Genomic DNA, 20482 nt, shown 5'->3' on the forward strand with positions numbered 1-20482 from the left:
GGTTGGTTGTCCCGGGGCCTGGTGATGGGGTAGAGATGGATGACAGGCGGGTTGCGGGGCCTGATGAAGTGCATGGTCGCAGGGGCAGCGCTGTGCCGCACGGCACGGAGGTACTCACTCAGCCCAATGATGATGACACAGTTCAGGGTAAAACAAGTGGCTGGATGGACGGGTCACTCGGACGGCTGCGGTTGTTCCTCCCTGCAGGTTAGTGATGACTGTCTCTCCCTGCACCGAAGTTAAGTGTTGGTAGTGATGGTTTCCCAACGGTAACCCGCTCCCTGACCTGGATATGGGCCGGAGGAGCCCCTTTTGCCCACAGGCGCTGGCCCTGGGAGACGGTTGCCCTTGCCGGTGGCTGTGTCTCCCCTTCACGGTTGTACGGTTGCCTTCTATCTGGACTTGGCTGTTTGGAAACCCTGAGGTCCCCTTCAATAACGGATTTGGCAAATTCACGGCGACACCAAGCCTTGCCGGGATCCGAAAGTCCTCTGCCAATGGTGCTGGCTTCGCTTTGTATACCGGTCCGGTACGGCCGGGTCACCACCCGTCCACGGTCCTTACGGCAGACTCCAATCGGCCTCCACTGCAGACGGTCACCACATCCTGCCAACCTTGCTGTCCTGTCCAGGCCACACACCCGGACCAACTTCAGGCTCTTTGCTGTCACTTTTCTCCTCTCTACTACTTTCCTCCTTCCACTTCCTTAGCTTAACTCTCACTGCCTGTGTTTTCCCTCCTCCTCGGTGGGTGGAGACCAACCGCCTGGCTCCACACCCTGGTGTGGACAACAGCCCCTGGGGAAGGCAACAAGGATTTTGTGTTTTGACTATGATATGCCTGCAGGGAGTGTGGGGTGTTTAAGTGTTGTGCTCTGTGGCCCCTGGCTTGTCCAGGGCGACACAGAAGCACTGCAGCACTGCCTCGGCGAAGCGGCAACAGGCAGTGCTGAAGCTAATCTGCATAGGTGACAAACCCCACAATGCAGAAGAGGTGTGGACAGCTCTGAAACAGCAGGCAGATCACTGGCTCACAACTCTGAACCTAAAGCCAGGAAAGGTGGTGTGTGACAATGGCCGGAACCTGGTGGCGGCTTTGAGGCGAGGCCAGCTGACACATGTTCCATGCTTGGCCCATGTGCTCAACCTCGAGGTTCAGCGGTTTCTAAAGTCATAGTCAGAGCTGTCTGATCTGCTGGTAAAGGTTCGCCGCCTGTCTGCACATTTTCGAAAGTCACCTACTGCTTCAGCCGGCCTTGCCGCCTTAAGACGCCGTTTGCATCTTCCGGCACACAGACTGGTGTGTGATGTCCCCACGCGTTGGAATTCAACTCTGCACATGTTGGTCAGGATATGTGAGCAGAAGAGGGCAGTTGTTGAGTACCTGCATCACCTAAGCCGTCGGGAAATGGGTCAAACTCCACACATAACACCTGAGGAGTGGAGATGGATGTCCGACCTATGCACCATCCGCCAAAACTTTGAGGACTACAACAAGATGGTGAGCGGCGATGACGACATTATTAGCGTCACCATACCGCTTCTCTGCCTTCTAAAATGGTCTCTGCTCAGAAAACAAACATGATGCATTGCAGGCGGAGCGCGATGAGTTTCAGCAAGAAACAGTAGTGGGTGTGGGTGATGATAACACACAGCCCAGCCTCGTCTCATCACAACGTGCAGTGGAGGACTATGACGAGGAGGAGGATGAAGACATGGAGCAACTCTCTGGCCAAATTGAGGATATGACATGCAGTCATATCCTCGGTTCAGCGTGGCTGGCCAGAGGACAGGGTAGATGATGAGGAGGAGGAGGACAGCATGTTCAGTCATCGTGTCGGTCAGGATACTGAAGTGATGGCTGTTAAGAGTCTGGCACACATGGCTGACTTTATGGTAAGCTGCCTGTCTCGTGACCCTCGCGTTAAGAACATCTTGGCCGACAATCATTACTGGTTGGTAACACTGTTAGACCCACGCTAAAAGGAGAACTTTATGTCTCTTATTCCCGAGGCGGAGAGGTCAGGCAAAATGCAGCAGTTCCAGAAGGCCATAGTCACGGAAGTAGGCAAAGCATTCCCCTCACAAAACGCTAGCGGCATAGGTCATGAATCAGTGGACAACCGAGGCGTACAGCCGAGAGAGGCACAAGTCCAATCCGCCAGAGGTAGGGGAACAGTCTTTAAGATGTGTGACAGTTTTCTCAGCCCCTCACGTACCACAGCCCCTGAGGTGCGGGGTAGTGCCACAAGAAATCCTAAGTTTGCCCAGATGCTGAAGGAGTACCTTGCAGATCGAACAACTGTACTCCGACATTCCTCTGTGCCTTACAATTATTGGGTATCCAAGCTGGACACGTGGCATGAATTGGCTCTCTACGCCTTGGAAGGCCTGGCCTGCCCTGCTGCTAGCGTTTTGTCAGAGCGTGTTTTTAGTGCCGCAGGTGGAATCATTACAGATAAACGCACCCGCCTGTCAACTGTAAATGCTGACAGGCTGACTCTAATCAAGATGAACAAGGGTTGGATTGGGCCAGACTTCACCACACCACCAGCAAATGAGAGCGGAATTTAAAGTTTGCCATGTACCTCCACTCACCCATGGGTACACACTTCTGGAGTTTGGCTAATCGCTGGACTGCTCCTCCTTCTCCTCATGCGCCACCATGATGATGACCGTTACAAATTGCAATACTTAGGCCTTTGTTTCAGGTATACCCCCAGTGGTAAATTTTTTCGCCCATTCTTTGCAGAATGGACATTACAACGACAGGAGACCCACTCCTTTGCAATGGGAACAATGTTTTGAGGCCCTCATGCACGTCTCTATCCAGGGACAACGTGGAGCCTGACGCTGCCACCGACTGCCACACACGTGCTGTTTTTAAATGCAAGCACGGACGCAATAAGAACCTAACTGGTTTTTAGGAGCGACAATTACTGAGAAGTCTGACACTATCAGACACTGCTGACTGACGTGTATTATACACTAGACTTGTGCGTTATATAATAGTTTGTGCAAAACGCGCACCTGTACCCTGCCACCGACTGCCACACACGTGCTGTTTTTAAATGCAAGCACGGACGCAATAAGAACCTAACTGGTTTTTAGGAGCGACAATTACTGAGAAGTCTGACACTATCAGACACTGCTGACTGACGTGTATTATACACTAGACTTGTGCGTTATATAATAGTTTGTGCAAAACGCGCACCTGTACCCTGCCACCGACTGCCACACACGTGCTGTTTTTAAATGCAAGCACGGACGCAATAAGAACCTAACTGGTTTTTAGGAGCGACAATTACTGAGAAGTCTGACACTATCAGACACTGCTGACTGACGTGTATTATACACTAGACTTGTGCGTTATATAATAGTTTGTGCAAAACGCGCACCTGTACCCTGCCACCGACTGCCACACACGTGCTGTTTTTAAATGCAAGCACGGACGCAATAAGAACCTAACTGGTTTTTAGGAGCGACAATTACTGAGAAGTCTGACACTATCAGACACTGCTGACTGACGTGTATTATACACTAGACTTGTGCGTTATATAATAGTTTGTGCAAAACGCGCACCTGTACCCTGCCACCGACTGCCACACACGTGCTGTTTTTAAATGCAAGCACGGACGCAATAAGAACCTAACTGGTTTTTAGGAGCGACAATTACTGAGAAGTCTGACACTATCAGACACTGCTGACTGACGTGTATTATACACTAGACTTGTGCGTTATATAATAGTTTGTGCAAAACGCGCACCTGTACCCTGCCACCGACTGCCACACACGTGCTGTTTTTAAATGCAAGCACGGACGCAATAAGAACCTAACTGGTTTTTAGGAGCGACAATTACTGAGAAGTCTGACACTATCAGACACTGCTGACTGACGTGTATTATACACTAGACTTGTGCGTTATATAATAGTTTGTGCAAAACGCGCACCTGTACCCTGCCACCGACTGCCACACACGTGCTGTTTTTAAATGCAAGCACGGACGCAATAAGAACCTAACTGGTTTTTAGGAGCGACAATTACTGAGAAGTCTGACACTATCAGACACTGCTGACTGACGTGTATTATACACTAGACTTGTGCGTTATATAATAGTTTGTGCAAAACGCGCACCTGTACCCTGCCACCGACTGCCACACACGTGCTGTTTTTAAATGCAAGCACGGACGCAATAAGAACCTAACTGGTTTTTAGGAGCGACAATTACTGAGAAGTCTGACACTATCAGACACTGCTGACTGACGTGTATTATACACTAGACTTGTGCGTTATATAATAGTTTGTGCAAAACGCGCACCTGTACCCTGCCACCGACTGCCACACACGTGCTGTTTTTAAATGCAAGCACGGACGCAATAAGAACCTAACTGGTTTTTAGGAGCGACAATTACTGAGAAGTCTGACACTATCAGACACTGCTGACTGACGTGTATTATACACTAGACTTGTGCGTTATATAATAGTTTGTGCAAAACGCGCACCTGTACCCTGCCACCGACTGCCACACACGTGCTGTTTTTAAATGCAAGCACGGACGCAATAAGAACCTAACTGGTTTTTAGGAGCGACAATTACTGAGAAGTCTGACACTATCAGACACTGCTGACTGACGTGTATTATACACTAGACTTGTGCGTTATATAATAGTTTGTGCAAAACGCGCACCTGTACGCTGCCACCGACTGCCACACACGTGCTGTTTTTAAATGCAAGCACGGACGCAATAAGAACCTAACTGGGTTTTAGGAGCGACAATTACTGAGAAGTCTGACACTATCAGACACTGCTGACTGACGTGTATTATACACTAGACTTGTGCGTTATATAATAGTTTGTGCAAAACGCGCACCTGTACCCTGCCACCGACTGCCACACACGTGCTGTTTTTAAATGCAAGCACGGACGCAATAAGAACCTAACTGGTTTTTAGGAGCGACAATTACTGAGAAGTCTGACACTATCAGACACTGCTGACTGACGTGTATTATACACTAGACTTGTGCGTTATATAATAGTTTGTGCAAAACGCGCACCTGTACCCTGCCACCGACTGCCACACACGTGCTGTTTTTAAATGCAAGCACGGACGCAATAAGAACATAACTGGTTTTTAGGAGCGACAATTACTGAGAAGTCTGACACTATCAGACACTGCTGACTGACGTGTATTATACACTAGACTTGTGCGTTATATAATAGTTTGTGCAAAACGCGCACCTGTACCCTGCCACCGACTGCCACACACGTGCTGTTTTTAAATGCAAGCACGGACGCAATAAGAACCTAACTGGGTTTTAGGAGCGACAATTACTGAGAAGTCTGACACTATCAGACACTGCTGACTGATGTGTATTATTCACTAGACTTGTGCGTTATATAATAGTTTGTGCAAAACGCGCACCTGTACCCTGCCACCGACTGCCACACACGTGCTGTTTTTAAATGCAAGCACGGACGCAATAAGAACATAACTGGTTTTTAGGAGCGACAATTACTGAGAAGTCTGACACTATCAGACACTGCTGACTGACGTGTATTATACACTAGACTTGTGCGTTATATAATAGTTTGTGCAAAACGCGCACCTGTACCCTGCCACCGACTGCCACACACGTGCTGTTTTTAAATGCAAGCACGGACGCAATAAGAACCTAACTGGGTTTTAGGAGCGACAATTACTGAGAAGTCTGACACTATCAGACACTGCTGACTGACGTGTATTATACACTAGACTTGTGCGTTATATAATAGTTTGTGCAAAACGCGCACCTGTACCCTGCCACCGACTGCCACACACGTGCTGTTTTTAAATGCAAGCACGGACGCAATAAGAACCTAACTGGGTTTTAGGAGCGACAATTACTGAGAAGTCTGACACTATCAGACACTGCTGACTGACGTGTATTATACACTAGACTTGTGCGTTATATAATAGTTTGTGCAAAACGCGCACCTGTACCCTGCCACCGACTGCCACACACGTGCTGTTTTTAAATGCAAGCACGGACGCAATAAGAACCTAACTGGTTTTTAGGAGCGACAATTACTGAGAAGTCTGACACTATCTGGACTGTTTTACACTGTGTACACCAGCCCCAGATATGATGAAGGCTGGTATACGGTCACCACTAGGAATGGCTATATATACCCTGCCTGCCTGCCTGTATACTGCTACAATAGTCCTGACAAGGACTCTTCTGGTCACTAGCCTGTATTCCGACCTGGCTATACCCTGCCTGTATATAGCAACAATAGTCCTGAGAAGGACTCTGCTACTGTACTCCGACCTGGCTATACCCTGCCTGCCTGTATACAACTAGAATAGTCCTGAGAAGGACTTCTGGTCACACTGTTTGCAGCCCTGCAACTGAAAAAGCTATAAAGGGCCGCAAAGCTTTCCCTGAATCAGCGACACTCTCCCTACACTCACTGTCAGAATAGCTGTGAGCAGAGCACAGCGCGCCGGCCTATATAAAGGCTCGGTGACGCTGTGCAGGCCGGCCAATCACTGCAATTCCACAACTAACAGGGCTGTGGCATTGCAGTGGTCTGCCAGCCAATCCCTGCATGAGGGCTGGCTCTCAAAAGAGCGCCAACATGCAGAAATGAAGACCACGAGTAAAGCACGAGTATCGCGAGATTACTCGGTCCCCGCCGAGCAGCCCGAGTACAGTGATACTCGTGCGAGTACCGAGTAGTGACAAGCATGCTCGCTCATCACTAGTAACTAGTGATGAGCGGGCACTACCATGCTCAGGTGCTCAGTACTCGTAACTAGTGATGAGCGGGCACTACCATGCTCGGGTGCTCAGTACTCGTAACTAGTGATGAGCGAGCACTACCATGCTCGGGTGCTCTGTACTCGTAACTAGTGATGAGCGGGCACTACCATGCTCGGGTGCTCTGTACTCGTAACTAGTGATGAGCGGGCACTACCATGCTCAGGTGCTCAGTACTCGTAACTAGTGATGAGCGGGCACTACCATGCTCGGGTGCTCAGTACTCGTAACTAGTGATGAGCGGGCACTACCATGCTCAGGTGCTCAGTACTCGTAACTAGTGATGAGCGAGCACTACCATGCTCGGGTGCTCTGTACTCGTAATTAGTAATGAGTGGGCACTACCATGCTCGGGTGCTCTGTACTCGTAACTAGTGATGAGCGGGCACTACCATGCTCTGTACTCGTAACTAGTGATGAGCGAGCACTACCATGCTCAGGTGCTCAGTACTCGTAACTAGTGATGAGCGGGCACTACCATGCTCGGGTGCTCAGTACTCGTAACTAGTGATGAGCGAGCACTACCATGCTCGGGTGCTCAGTACTCGTAACTAGTGATGAGCGGGCACTACCATGCTCGGGTGCTCAGTACTCGTAACTAGTGATGAGCGGCACTACCATGCTCGGGTGCTCAGTACTGGTAACTAGAGATGAGTGAGCACTACCATGCTCGGGTGCTCAGTACTGGTAACTAGTGATGAGCGGCACTACCATGCTCAGGTGCTCAGTACTAGTAACTAGTGATGAGCGAGCACTACCATGCTCGGGTGCTCAGTACTCGTAACTAGTGATGAGCGGGCACTACCATGCTCGGGTGCTCTGTACTCGTAACTAGTGATGAGCGGGCACTACCTATGCTCTGTACTCGTAACTAGTGATGAGCGGGCACTACCATGCTCGCTGTACTCGTAACTAGTGATAGAGCGGCACTACCATGCTCGGGTGCTCAGTACTGGTAACTAGTGATGAGCGAGCACTACCAATGCTCGGGTGCTCAGTACTGGTAACTAGTGATGAGCGGGCACTACAATGCTCAGGTGCTCATTACTAGTAACTAGTGATGAGCGGGCACTACCATGCTCGGGTGCTCAGTACTCGTAACTAGTGATGAGCGGGCACTACCATGCTCGGGTGCTCAGTACTCGTAACTAGTGATGAGCGGGCACTACCATGCTCGGGTGCTCGGTACTCGTAACTAGTGATGAGCGGGCACTACATGCTCAGGTGCTCAGTACATGTAACTAGTGATGAGCGGGCACTACCATGCTCGGGTGCTCAGTACTCGTAACTAGTGATGAGCGGGCACTACCATGCTCAGGTGCTCAGTACATGTAACTAGTGATGAGCAGGCACTACCATGCTCGGGTGCTCAGTACTCGTAACTAGTGATGAGCGGGCACTACCATGCTCGGGTGCTCAGTACTAGTAACTAGTGATGAGTGGGCACTACCATGCTCAGGTGCTCAGTACTCGTAACTAGTGATGAGCGGGCACTACCATGAAGAGTTTCTGGAAAAATGTCTTGTTCTGAGCTCCTCTCAGCTGATTTATAACTAGAACACATCAAAGTTGAATGTGTAGCCGGTGAAATCCAAACTATGCAAAATTTGTTAACCCAGTAAAGTGATGGCATACAGCATATCCTTCATAATCGCACAGTGACCTCTACTACATAAGAGCAACCCTACCCTGATGACTAACAAAGCGTCAGCGCTGGGATGTGAGCACTGCGCCTCTCTTCTGCTGGACCATTTCTTGGGTTGTACACTTTATTGAGGTGATGAAGGGGTTAATGTGACATTTGTTGGATCCCCCTCCTTCTTGTCTAGGCTAAGTTCACATTTCCGTTGATTTGTATCAGTCACATGCGTCGCTTGACGCATGTGACTGATGCGCTGTTCAACGCTGTACAACGGATGACAAAGAACAGAATTCTTTGTCGGATTCCGTTGTGTGCGGGGGGCGGAGTTCTGGGGCAGAGCCGAGCGGGGGGCGGGGCCAGGCGCTGAGGATGTCAGTGGAAGTGCTGCGGTCTGCATGGCTGGGGACAGGTGAGTGTATCTGTGAGTGAGTGAGTGAGTGTATGTGCATGTATGTATGTATGTATGTATGTATGTGTGTGCACATGCAAAGTGCGGGAGGGGGCGGAGCCGAGCGGGGGGCGGGGCCAGACGAGGGTGTCAGTGCTTGTCTGCATGGCTGGGGACAGGTGTGTGTGTGTGTGTACATACATGTGCGGAGTGCGGGAGGGGGCGGGGCCGAGCGGGGAAGTGTCGGCCCTCCCTGCACACGTAACCAGCCTAAATATCGGGGTAACAGCAAAGCACCCGATGTTTACCTTGGTTACCCGATATTTACCTTGGTTACGGGCCTACACCGCTTAGCGCTGGCTCCTTGCACCGTAACCAGGGTAAATATCGGGTAACCAACCAAACCTGGTGACGTGTGCAGGGAGCCAGAGAGCATGCGCAGCGAAATCCGACGGATCTCGCTGCTCAAAAAACGTTACATGCTGCGTTCCTCCCGCCCGGCGGTCAGTCGTTCCACGACTGATCAGTCGGGCGGAGGGTGCAACGCAGCATCATCAGTCACAATCCGCTGCTCATACAAGTCTATGGGAGCAGCGGAATCCGCTAAACGGATTCCGCTGTTTACAAGAGCAGCGGATTGTGACTGATAGATTTTAGCGGAAATGTGAACTTAGCTAGTCATTCCATGGTGAAATATTCATGGTTCTCGCTGCTACTTGTGCAAATTTCATTGCACTTGTGACTACATTTCTTCAGATTAATTTCTCCATGCGGCTGTTGATCAGACATCCTGTGCAGCGGCGACTGCAGCGCCTTGTGTTTTTAAATGCAAATTGAATTGTATCCGGGGGTGGATATATTTATCTATTTATTTCTTGCGGGGAATACTTACAAGTCTGTTTAACCCATCAGCTCCCTGCTCGCATCTCTGCTTCAGAGAAAACCCCAAAATCCTGCATTGTGTCCCTGGGTGGAAACTGGTTTGTCACGTAAGCCTCCCTCGTAATGTCCCTTGCCCCTTGCCTTTGCCCCCTGCCTCGTCGGCGTCGCTTGGCCCCCTGCCTCGTCGGCGTCGCTTTGGGCCCTGCCTCGTCGACGTCGCTTGGCCCCCCTGCCTCGTCAGCGTCGCTTTGGGCCCTGCCTCGTCGGCGTCGCTTTGGGCCCTGCCTCGTCGGCGTCGCTTTGGGCCCTGCCTCGTCGGCGTCGCTTTGGGCCCTGCCTCGTCGGCGTCGCTTTGGGCCCTGCCTCGTCGGCGTCGCTTTGGGCCTGCCTCGTCGGTGTCGCTTTGGGCCCTGCCTCGTCTGCGTCGCTTTGGGCCCTGCCTCGTCTGCGTCGCTTTGGGCCCTGCCTCGTCTGCGTCGCTTTGGGCCCTGCCTCGTCGGCGTCGCTTTGGGCCCTGCCTCGTCGGCGTCGCTTTGGGCCCTGCCTCGTCGGCGTCGCTTTGGGCCCTGCCTCGTCGGCGTCGCTTTGGGCCCTGCCTCGTCGGCGTCGCTTTGGGCCCTGCCTCGTCGGCGTCGCTTTGGGCCCTGCCTCGTCGGCGTCGCTTTGGGCCCTGCCTCGTCGGCGTCGCTTTGGGCCCTGCCTCGTCGGCGTCGCTTTGGGCCCTGCCTCGTCGGCGTCGCTTTGGGCCCTGCCTCGTCGGCGTCGCTTTGGGCCCTGCCTCGTCGGCGTCGCTTTGGGGCCCTGCCTCGTCGGCGTCGCTTTGGGCCCTGCCTCGTCGGCGTCGCTTTGGGCCCTGCCTCGTCGGCGTCGCTTTGGGCCCTGCCTCGTCGGCGTCGCTTTGGGCCCTGCCTCGTCGGCGTCGCTTTGGGCCCTGCCTCGGTGGCGTCCAGATTTGGAGCGGTGTACCCGTACTCTGAAGCACTACACCTGTGCAGTCATCTCTCCATTTCTGGAATTTTTCTATTTACTCCGCTCTGTTGCGTTCTTTCGTAGGGTGGGAATACCAGCAGATGCACCGCGCTTTCTTTAGAACGCATGTTTCAAATATTTCATTGTACCGGGTGTATTTTTAGACTTCTTCTGTAAATGTATGCAAAATATGAAGTACCTTTAAGGGGGAATAAAGAACTGCCTAGATACAATCACTCGCAATTTTCCTTTCTCAGCATGGGAAACACATTTTGAAGAAGTGAAAAAAAATACAGTTCTCCTTTCCAAGAAGCTTTGTCTTAAGGGCTTCAACTTTTTGAATCAAAAATCAACCAAGTTGCATCTGTACATTATTTATTGCCATCCCCTGCTGTCTGTTCGGTTCTGAAGAGAAGCACAGGAGTATTTCAGGATGGGGCTATACCAGGCGATGTAGAAGTATGTTAAGGAGCGTCAGTGGCTGCACCGTGTTCATGCAGCGTACATGTTCTCCTTTTTTTTGCCTGACCTCTCAGCTGTCGGGTCATGCTGGGGTTGACTTCTCCTGAGCTGCCCATATATTCTAGAACCCTCTTCCTGACTCCGTGGCTTCTCCTGAGCTGCCCATATATTCTAGAACCCTCTTCCTGACTCTGTGACTTCTCCAGAACTTCCCATGTATTCTTGAACGTTCTTCCTGACTATAGATGGGCAAATACACAGATGCTCAGATTCAGCAGGTTCAGCTGGACTTAAAGAAAAGTCAGATTCGAGTCCGGACTTGAACCGAAACATAAGCCCGAACAGCGAAACCCATATAAATCTATAGGGACCTGAACTTTAGTGCTATAAAATAAAAGTATAAAAAAGTACATTGGGCTAGGGAGCTGTTAAAGGAAGTGAAATGGGAATTAGAGCAGGAAAGTTGTACTTACCGAGTCTCTTGTGCGGCTGTCACACTGCTTCCGGGGCCACTCATTAACTCTCATGCATATTCACTGCTTGTCCCGCCCACCCTCTGTGACACCTCTATATATAGTAATTGGTATGGGTCTATGAGACATCCCCCTCCCCATTACTAACCCTGTAGGTACAAAGAAATAAACAGTGAAAAATCCTTTTATTTAAAAAAACAAAAAAACAAAGTAGAAATAAACTCTTCAACTTATTACCACCCAAAGCACCCCTTCAGGTTCGATGTAATCCACACAAGATCGCACTGATCCCGACTGTGCTACATTGTGAAGTTGCAGTGCACGGCTACATTAGAAAAACGTGACCAATCACTGCGGCGTCAGGGACACACGGACTGAGCTGCAGCTGTGAGCAGTGATGTCACGGAGTTCACCTGAGGTCTCAGCTGGTGGTTCCCACGGTACCCTACCTGTGACCTCAGGTGAACTGAGCTTAAAAGAACTCATTGAACTTAGTGACCTCACCTCAGGTGAACTTATTGAAGTCCATGCCGGATTACCAAATTAGGCTATGTCTGCATGGTGAGTATTTGGTTACAGACATTTCTGCATCTCCTGAAAAACACACGCATGCTGGTAGATAGGAAGTCATTAGTCCTTAGGCAAAAATGTTGCTCCTAAACCTTCCTTGAGACCTGATTTGCTGCGGTTTGTGACTAAGAAAATTATTTTATGCTACAGGACTTCTCTTATGCTGCAGCTATCTTCTGGATTGCTCTTTCTTAGATTTTGCCTCCAAATACTCTAAACACATTTGTATTTTAATTTATCCCCATCTTTATACCTAATCTCATCCTCTTATTTACCGATGATCATAATTCTTTATTTATACACCTCTATCTCTGCCTGTCCTGAACCCTCGCATATCTCTGCCCATTGACGTAAGGCGGGTCGCTGTTAGCCCTGGTACTGCCCAGCTCAATGCCAGCTCGTTATAGACTTTAGGAGAGCCAGTAATTAAGTTCTGTAGTAATGATGACACCTTGTGTGTTGACCCGTGTGATTAGTGCGGAAGGATAAAGGCTGCTCGCTGTATTTCTGCCAGGACATCGCTGATCTCTGCCGGGATGAGTTTAAAGGGATTATAGAGGCAAAACACGAGTCCTCGGATCTCCAAATCGGCTGCAATCCAGCTACAGTATCACAGGATGACGTCCTCTGTCTAAGCAAAGCCCACATTTTCCTGATCTTATATTTCGCTATTAAAGGGATATTTTGGCCCCTCACCTAGAAGTTATCACCTATGCATTTGATAGGCAATAGCTACTTTCTCTGGAGTACCCCTTCACTATATTTACTTAGAGGGGTTGGCCACATTTTGAGAACTTTTTTTATTTTTATTTTTTTTTGCTGAAATGCATGTATTTGGGGCAACAAAATATTTTTGGGATTCCTTTTCATTATAAATCTTGCACGGTTTGGATCTTACAGGTTCCTTAGTTCCCCGTATAATTGACTTTGATGTGGTCTGTGGTTATAAATCGGCTAAGATGTGTATAAAAAAAGGGAAAGCTAAATTATTAAAAGAAAACACTCACTGTCAGAAGGAGCTCACTGATGGATTCTCAGTTAACTCATATGCTCAGAAAGAGCTCACTGATGGATTCTCAGTTCTCAGAAAGAGCTCTTTGATGGATTCTCAGTTAACTCATTCTCAGAAGGAGCTCACTGATGGATTCTCAGTTAACTCATACTCATGTATCTATAAATAAGAAGCGCTAATAGTGTAACACCAGATGGACAGTGCAATATATAGAAGATATACACTCACCTTGTATAGTTGTGAAAGTCACAACTACTGATACGCATGAGATAATGGCGTTTGCTGCAGCCCCACGTGGAAGAGCGTTCAAAGAGATGTATAGAAGGGGTTAACGCTGCGCATCAGCCAATATGAAACTGTAGAGTAGTTGATGAAAGATAACTTTCTTTTTATTTCATCGGTCTACGTGTTTCGAGGTCAAAGACCTCTTCCTCAGGACCAGTACATTTGTTGATGTACTGGTCCTGAGGAAGAGGTCTTTGACCTCGAAACACGTAGACCGATGAAATAAAAAGAAAGTTATCTTTCATCAACTACTCTACAGTTTCATATTGGCTGATGCGCAGCGTTAACCCCTTCTATACATCTCTTTGAACGCTCTTAACTCATACTCTCAGAAAGAGCTCACTAATGGAATCTCAGTTAACTCCTTCTATAGCCAGAAACAGGGATGCTGTAGACGGCAAACGGTGCAAAATTGTAAATTGGTTCAAATTTAAAAAATATTTTTTTAATTCTAAATGCATGTATTTAAGTAAAAAGAAAACTGAGCCCCTTAAAATAAAATCAGGGACTAGTTGGATTAATTCTTTAATAATCTGCAAATTCATGACACCAATAATCAGTAGACGACTGATCTGTCACGCGGCGGATGCAACGCAAGGCCATCAGTCACAATCCGTAACTAATAGAAGTCTATGGGGAAAAAACGGATTCCTGCAAAATATTTTGCAGGAAACCGTAATTCATCAAGGTGACGGAAGTGTGAACATACCCTAAGGGTACTTTCACACTTGCGTTATTTTTTTTTTTTGGCGCAATCCGCTGTCTTGGGAAACAGCGGAATCCGTTAACTGATTCCGCTGTTTCCCATAGACTTGCATGGATGACGGATTGTGCCAAAAGTACCTGCGTTGCTTCCGTTGGCCGATGCTGCGTTGCTTCCGCCGAGCGGAAGCAACGCTGAATGTAACATTAAATGCTTGCGTCAAAATGACGCCGACCAGCGGATTCCGTTGCTTCCGTTAAAATTTATAATGGTTCCCTATGGTAGCGGATTTCCGTTGCTAAGTGCTAAACAACGGAATCCGCTGCTGGATTCCGCTAATTTCTACTGAGCATGCCAGAATGAAAAAAATGAAAAAAGGAAAAAAAACCCAGAGCCAACGCATTCCGTTAGAGTGACGGATGCCAAACGGATACCAAATGGATGCAACAGTCCGTTATTTCACAGGAATCAGCTAACGGATTGCTGTGAAATAACGGATCTGTTGCATCCGTTGACACCACAAAAATAACGGATGCGTTAAAACGACGCAGCAACGGACCCAGCGGATTTCGCCCAACGCAAGTGTGAAACTAGCCTAAGCCATCCCGTGCAGACTTATAGGACACTGACACCTAGTGGCCAGAAGTAGAACAACCCCTTATAGAAATTTACCTAAATCAAGGGGGTAGGACCTCTGGGGTTCTACCCCCTGATTTAGGTGGTCTTCTCAGTCTATGGAAAAAGGTGGTCATACATGGTATGATATTTATATGACCACCTGAACGAGAATAACCAAGCTCCAGACTCCTCTGCATAGGAGGGTCATATATCTTCAATGAGGCCTTGTATATAATCTTGTAAAAGATGACTAGTGGTCAGTCCTGGTGGTCCCGCTATTCACCAAATTAAGGGGCAGAATGAGGTGGGGGGAGGGGGAATTGTGTTATAAGCAGAAATCTTTTAGTGATTGATATGAAGGTTACATGATGATCTGTCATGGACGGGGCCCGTGGGCGCTTGTTTTCGGACACAGCCTTGTGGCATTAAGTACAAGGGCGAGCGGACGAGTGACTCCTTTCCAGCTGGTCTCAATTCATTTCTGCCTATGGGATGGATCGGCGCTTGTGGCCGGCAGGCAGCACCATGGACAGCAGCCCGAGCCGCAGACAGCCGTGGGTTACAGAGGATGAGAGTCGGGGACACGCGTGTCGGTGATGGATTGTCAGCGCGGCGCCGGCTCTGTCATATTGTATCGGTGTTTAATGAGGGAAAAAGCAGAGATATAAGCTCCAGCCAACATCATTTATAACTTCTCTCCTTGTAATTTACCAAAATATTCCAAAAAAACCCCCGTTAGGATTCTACTTCTATGTCCCAGAATAGTTGCATGAAAATGGATATGTCCACAACGACCTCCACTCACTATATCATGAGGTGTATCATTATTAATAAAGCCCTTCAAGTTTACATTAATAATGTGAAAACCGTTTCCGAATATCTTATTCCTCTGCTGAGATATGAGGTTTTGAAGGTGAAGGCCCAAAATCTGAGGCTGCACTACTGGGAGGCTCTGACAACACTTCCTGTCCTGATTTACGTGTAGTGTTGTCATGACCTTGTGTGGGTCCCTGTCCACACGTAGCAGTCACTATTGAATGATCAGGATCTACACAAGATCCATTTCAGTGCCTGACGTCGCCTGACTCAGTGGTACCTGATGTTTTCTGACTCAGTGGTGCAGCCTCAGGCTTCGGGCCTAGAAATTCATTCCGGTATATCTTGGTTTAGGAAAAAGATATTAACACTCGGTTTTCACATTTCGAGTCTTTACCAAATGGCCTTTTTTTAAGGATATATGACTGAGGCCTCCTGGGAAGACGTGACCAGGCTGAGTCTCACTTTATATTGTTTATGGAGTCGATCCTGCGCTGAAATGCAATCAGTCGTCTCCTGGCGTCTTCGCCGCTGCGCTCCAGTATCTCATTACAGCCCATATTGATTCTTCATTCAGTTCCCCATCAACGCTTTTGTTTTCTATTCCGGGTGAAATAATTTAATTTTCTCCCCGTGTGATACAGACTCTCAATACCGATGGCCTGTTCTTTATGCCGCAGACGCCCCATCGATGCCCCGCCATTAACTATCCCCCCTCACAAATTGATCCCGGCTTTTCTTCATCGGTTCCCGTTGCTTTGGTTTAATTTATGGCGGTGACTGAAGACAAAGCTTCAGATTCGCGGTCATGATGGCAGCCGCAGGGACGATTATCTTGCGGTTGCACCTTTTTAATTAGGTTTAGGTAGATTTTCACACTGGGAAAAGAAAAAATGGCTGTCGCCTCAGATTAGAAGAGGAGTGCAGGCAGATGGCTGGGTACACAGCGCTAGCTCCCAACAGTCGTCTTACAGAAGTCACAAAATGTGGAGACACCGCCGAATATTGTCCACGGCCCACCAGGGTCAGGACTACACAAGTTCTCTCATGGCGTCTGTGGTCTGTACAGTGTTAATGTTGTTGTCACATCGACATGGTGCCAGGAGATCATTGCCTAACACGCGGCCGCCGCCATCTTGTCTTCTTCCCATAAAGCATTCTGGTGCCTTCTCTCTGCAGGAAAGTGACACTGACACACACACACACACACACACACACACACACACACACACACAAACCTGGACTCCTCAGACCAGGCACCACCTACCATTACTCCTGGTCCAGTCCTCATGCCCATGTGCCCAGTGTAGTTGGTGACAGGGGTCAGCAATGGGCCCTCTCTTTGGTCTGCGGATACAAAGCTCTGTGTGATATGACACCTTTCTATCATACGTGTCATTAAATTTTTCATCATGTTCTAGTCACTCCTCTGTGGGATCGGATCAGATGGCTAACCTTGAGTGACCACATATCAAGGAGCCTTGGGCATTCGTTATCCTGTCACCAGTTCACTGGCTGTCCTTTCATGCACCATCATTGATGTTCTCATACTGAGAACACCCTTCAAGACTTGTCATGTACCGGGAACACCCCATAAGACCTGTCTTATACCGGGAACACCCCCCAAAACCCATTATATATCAGGAATGACTAACTAGACATGCCGCATACCGAGAACACCCCGCAAGACCTGCCGTATACCGGGAACACCCCGCAAGACCTGCCGTATACCGGGAACACCCCGCAAGACCTGCCGTATACCGGGAACACCCCGCAAGACCTGCCGTATACCGAGTACACCCCGCAAGACCTGCCGTATACCGAGTACACCCTGCAAGGCCTGCCGTATACAGTCTACCCATTATAGTTTGGCCTCCATTACAATCGATTGGATCCTTTCACATCCATAACTGACTGACCACTTGCTGAGAATATCCCCCCCCCCCCTTTATAGGCGCCATTGTCACCTGTCAGCGGCTTTGATGTTCTGGAGATCATTACTTCATGTCACATTCTCAGTTCTGACAGTGACTTACCTGATGGCTGATAACAGAAAACAATAGTTTTGTGAGCTTTTACAGCGTGTGCTAAGCTGCTTTTCTACCTGCAGTCGTTGGGCGGGGTTTTGTGCCCGCCATGTCTTGCACCCCCGGTGGCGGCTTTTCTTGCGGCGGTTGAGTGGTGGTTTATGGCCTTGGTTTGTGTTTTCTAGGAGTCTCTGAGGCTGTGGAGTGAATTCTCCGCTCCCTCCGGGTTGCTGCGGCTCGTTTCGCTGTCTGCAGTCTGTGTTACAGGCACTGCGGGATTTTTTATTCTGGTGATAGATTGGGAAACCACTTCAGCCGGCGCTTTATGGTCTTATAAATGGCGCTCGGAGATTGACGACTATTGGCGGATCAGGACTTTTCTACAGTAATGCCGGCGGCGGCCACTTGTAGCGTAGCACGCGGGTACATGGCGGCAGTCTGGTGCACAGGACCATCAGTCCCGGTCATTTAATGAGGTCTTACTTGGATCTGATTCAGGGAAAGTTGGAAGACAACCATCATGGCCGCCCCGAAGGGTGGTCACACAAAGGCATATTGTGTCATATTTACCATTCAGGGCTCTAGAAAAGCTGGGTGCTGTGCTGGTGGCCATATTATTTGTATAATAATAACAATGCAAGTTGACTTATTTCCTAAATAGCAGATAAGCGGCTTCAGACCTGTCCTGCACCTGCTCAGCCCTTCTTTACTGTTGAGACACAATACTCAGAATGTCTAGAAGAACATTTTTGTTTATGGGACTCATGTCTGTGGCCAGTGTTTGGCTCCTGGGGTGTATTAACCCATTTAACCTCCATCACTCCAGGGTGTGCACAATAGTGCCACAAAGCCAAAAAATGGGATCCAGTTGATCCAAATGATAGAATTCAGGTTATAGGCAGTCACCACTAGAGGAGCTCACACTGCATACAGATGTATACAGTCACCACTAGAGGGAGCTCACACTACATACAGATGTATACAGTCACCACTAGAGGAGCTCACACACTACATACAGATGTATACAGTCACCACTAGAGGGAGCTCACTCCACACAGATTTGCACATCACCTTTAGGGCAGATTAGTAGATACAGATTTACACCCCCCTTCACTAGGGGGCGCTCTCGACATACAAATATATACAGCCACCACTAGAGGGTGCACACTACATACAGATTATACAACCACACTAGGGGGAGCTCACTACATACAGATATATACAGCCACCACTAGGGGGGAGATCACTACATACATATTTATACAGCCACCACTAGGGGGAGCTCACTACATACAGATATATACAGCCACCACTAGGGGGAGATCACTACATACAGATTTATACAGCCACCACTAGGGGGAGCTCACTACATACAGATTTATACAGTCACCACTAGAGGGATCTCACTGCATACAGATTTATACAGCCACCACTAGGGGGAGCTTACTACATACAGATTTATACAGCCACCACTAGAGGGATCTCAGTGCATACAGGTTTATACAGCCACCACTAGAGAGAGCTCACTGCATACAGATATATACAGCCACCACTAGGGGGAGCTCACTACATACAGATATATACAGTCACCACTAGGGGGAGCTCACTACATACAGATTTATACAGCCACCACTAGGGGGAGCTCACTACATACAGATATATACAGCCACCACTAGAGGGTGCACACTACATACAGATTTATACAGCCACCACTAGAGGGAGCTCACTACATACAGATTTATACAGCCTCCACTAGGGGAGCTCACTGCATACAGATTTATACAGTCACCACTAGGGGGAGCTCACTACATACAGATTTATACAGCCACCACTAGGGGGAGCTCACTACATACAGATATATACAGTCACCACTAGAGAGAGCTCACTGCATACAGATATATACAGCCACCACTAGGGGGAGCTCACTTGCATACAGATATATATATACAGCTACCACTAGGGGGAGCTCACGACATACAGATATATACAGCCACCACTAGGGGTACTTGCTACATAGTAATGAGCTCTGTGGCTGATCACTGCCCCCCAGTGGTAGTTGCAGGGAGGTACCAGAGGCAGTATTCCAGTGTCATGCCCCCTCCACCCCCTGATAATGTTTAGGCTCCGGTATCTGAAAGCCGCAGGCCGCTTCATTATGGGGATAGAAAGTGGAGTTATTTGCAGCTGATCTTTGTGGCAGCCATCTGTGGGATATGATAAGAGGCAGACATGGCATCCAGACGGCCTGGTGTCGCCCCCCGCCATCCCTCCCAGGCGGCTGTATGGGGACTGCCCACAACGCGGCTTCTCTGCCAGATGAAGATGAAATTGAAATGTCTTCCAATTAAAGCCTTCAAAGTGTTTTTAATGAAGTGCTCGCTGTCATGGAAGGATGTGCACGGGGCTGGGAAATTGCCAGGAATGAAGCTTTTTGTGAAGCCTCTCCTGCGTAATTGAGAATCCGATACATTAAGTGCCCACGTCGCGGTGCCCGGCTCCTGGCAGCCGGTGGCATCTCGCTTCCTGCCAGCCGCGGAATGAGATTGGATTGCTCAATGACTGTCACTGATCACGCCTGCCGCTACAAGTGCAGTTGGAGGAGCCTCGGCTGGCTCCAGCATTCACAGATCTATGAGTCTCCCTCTTCTATCAATCTGTCCTATCTGATCCTGGGAAAGCTGGATGAGATCACTTATGGCAAATCTGGATTGCTTTACAGGAGTATATCCCCTGCCTCTCAGCATATTTACCTCTCAGTGCCAGGGAACGATGGGTAGCGACTCTGTTGGAAGCAGCTGCCCTAAAAGATCAATATTCAAACTTTTAGGCTATGTGC

At 48.9% G+C, this 20482-nt stretch overlaps 1 protein-coding gene across 2 annotated transcripts in view; it reads left to right on the forward strand.

Annotated features, from left to right (window-relative positions):
• The window catches only part of PRKCB (protein kinase C beta), a 210484-nt gene that overhangs the window by 114446 nt on the left and 75556 nt on the right, over window positions 1-20482 (forward strand). The window lies entirely within an intron of this gene.

This window comes from Anomaloglossus baeobatrachus, chromosome 7 (genome assembly GCF_048569485.1).
Source record: "Anomaloglossus baeobatrachus isolate aAnoBae1 chromosome 7, aAnoBae1.hap1, whole genome shotgun sequence".
Classification (NCBI taxonomy): Eukaryota; Metazoa; Chordata; class Amphibia; order Anura; family Aromobatidae; genus Anomaloglossus; species Anomaloglossus baeobatrachus.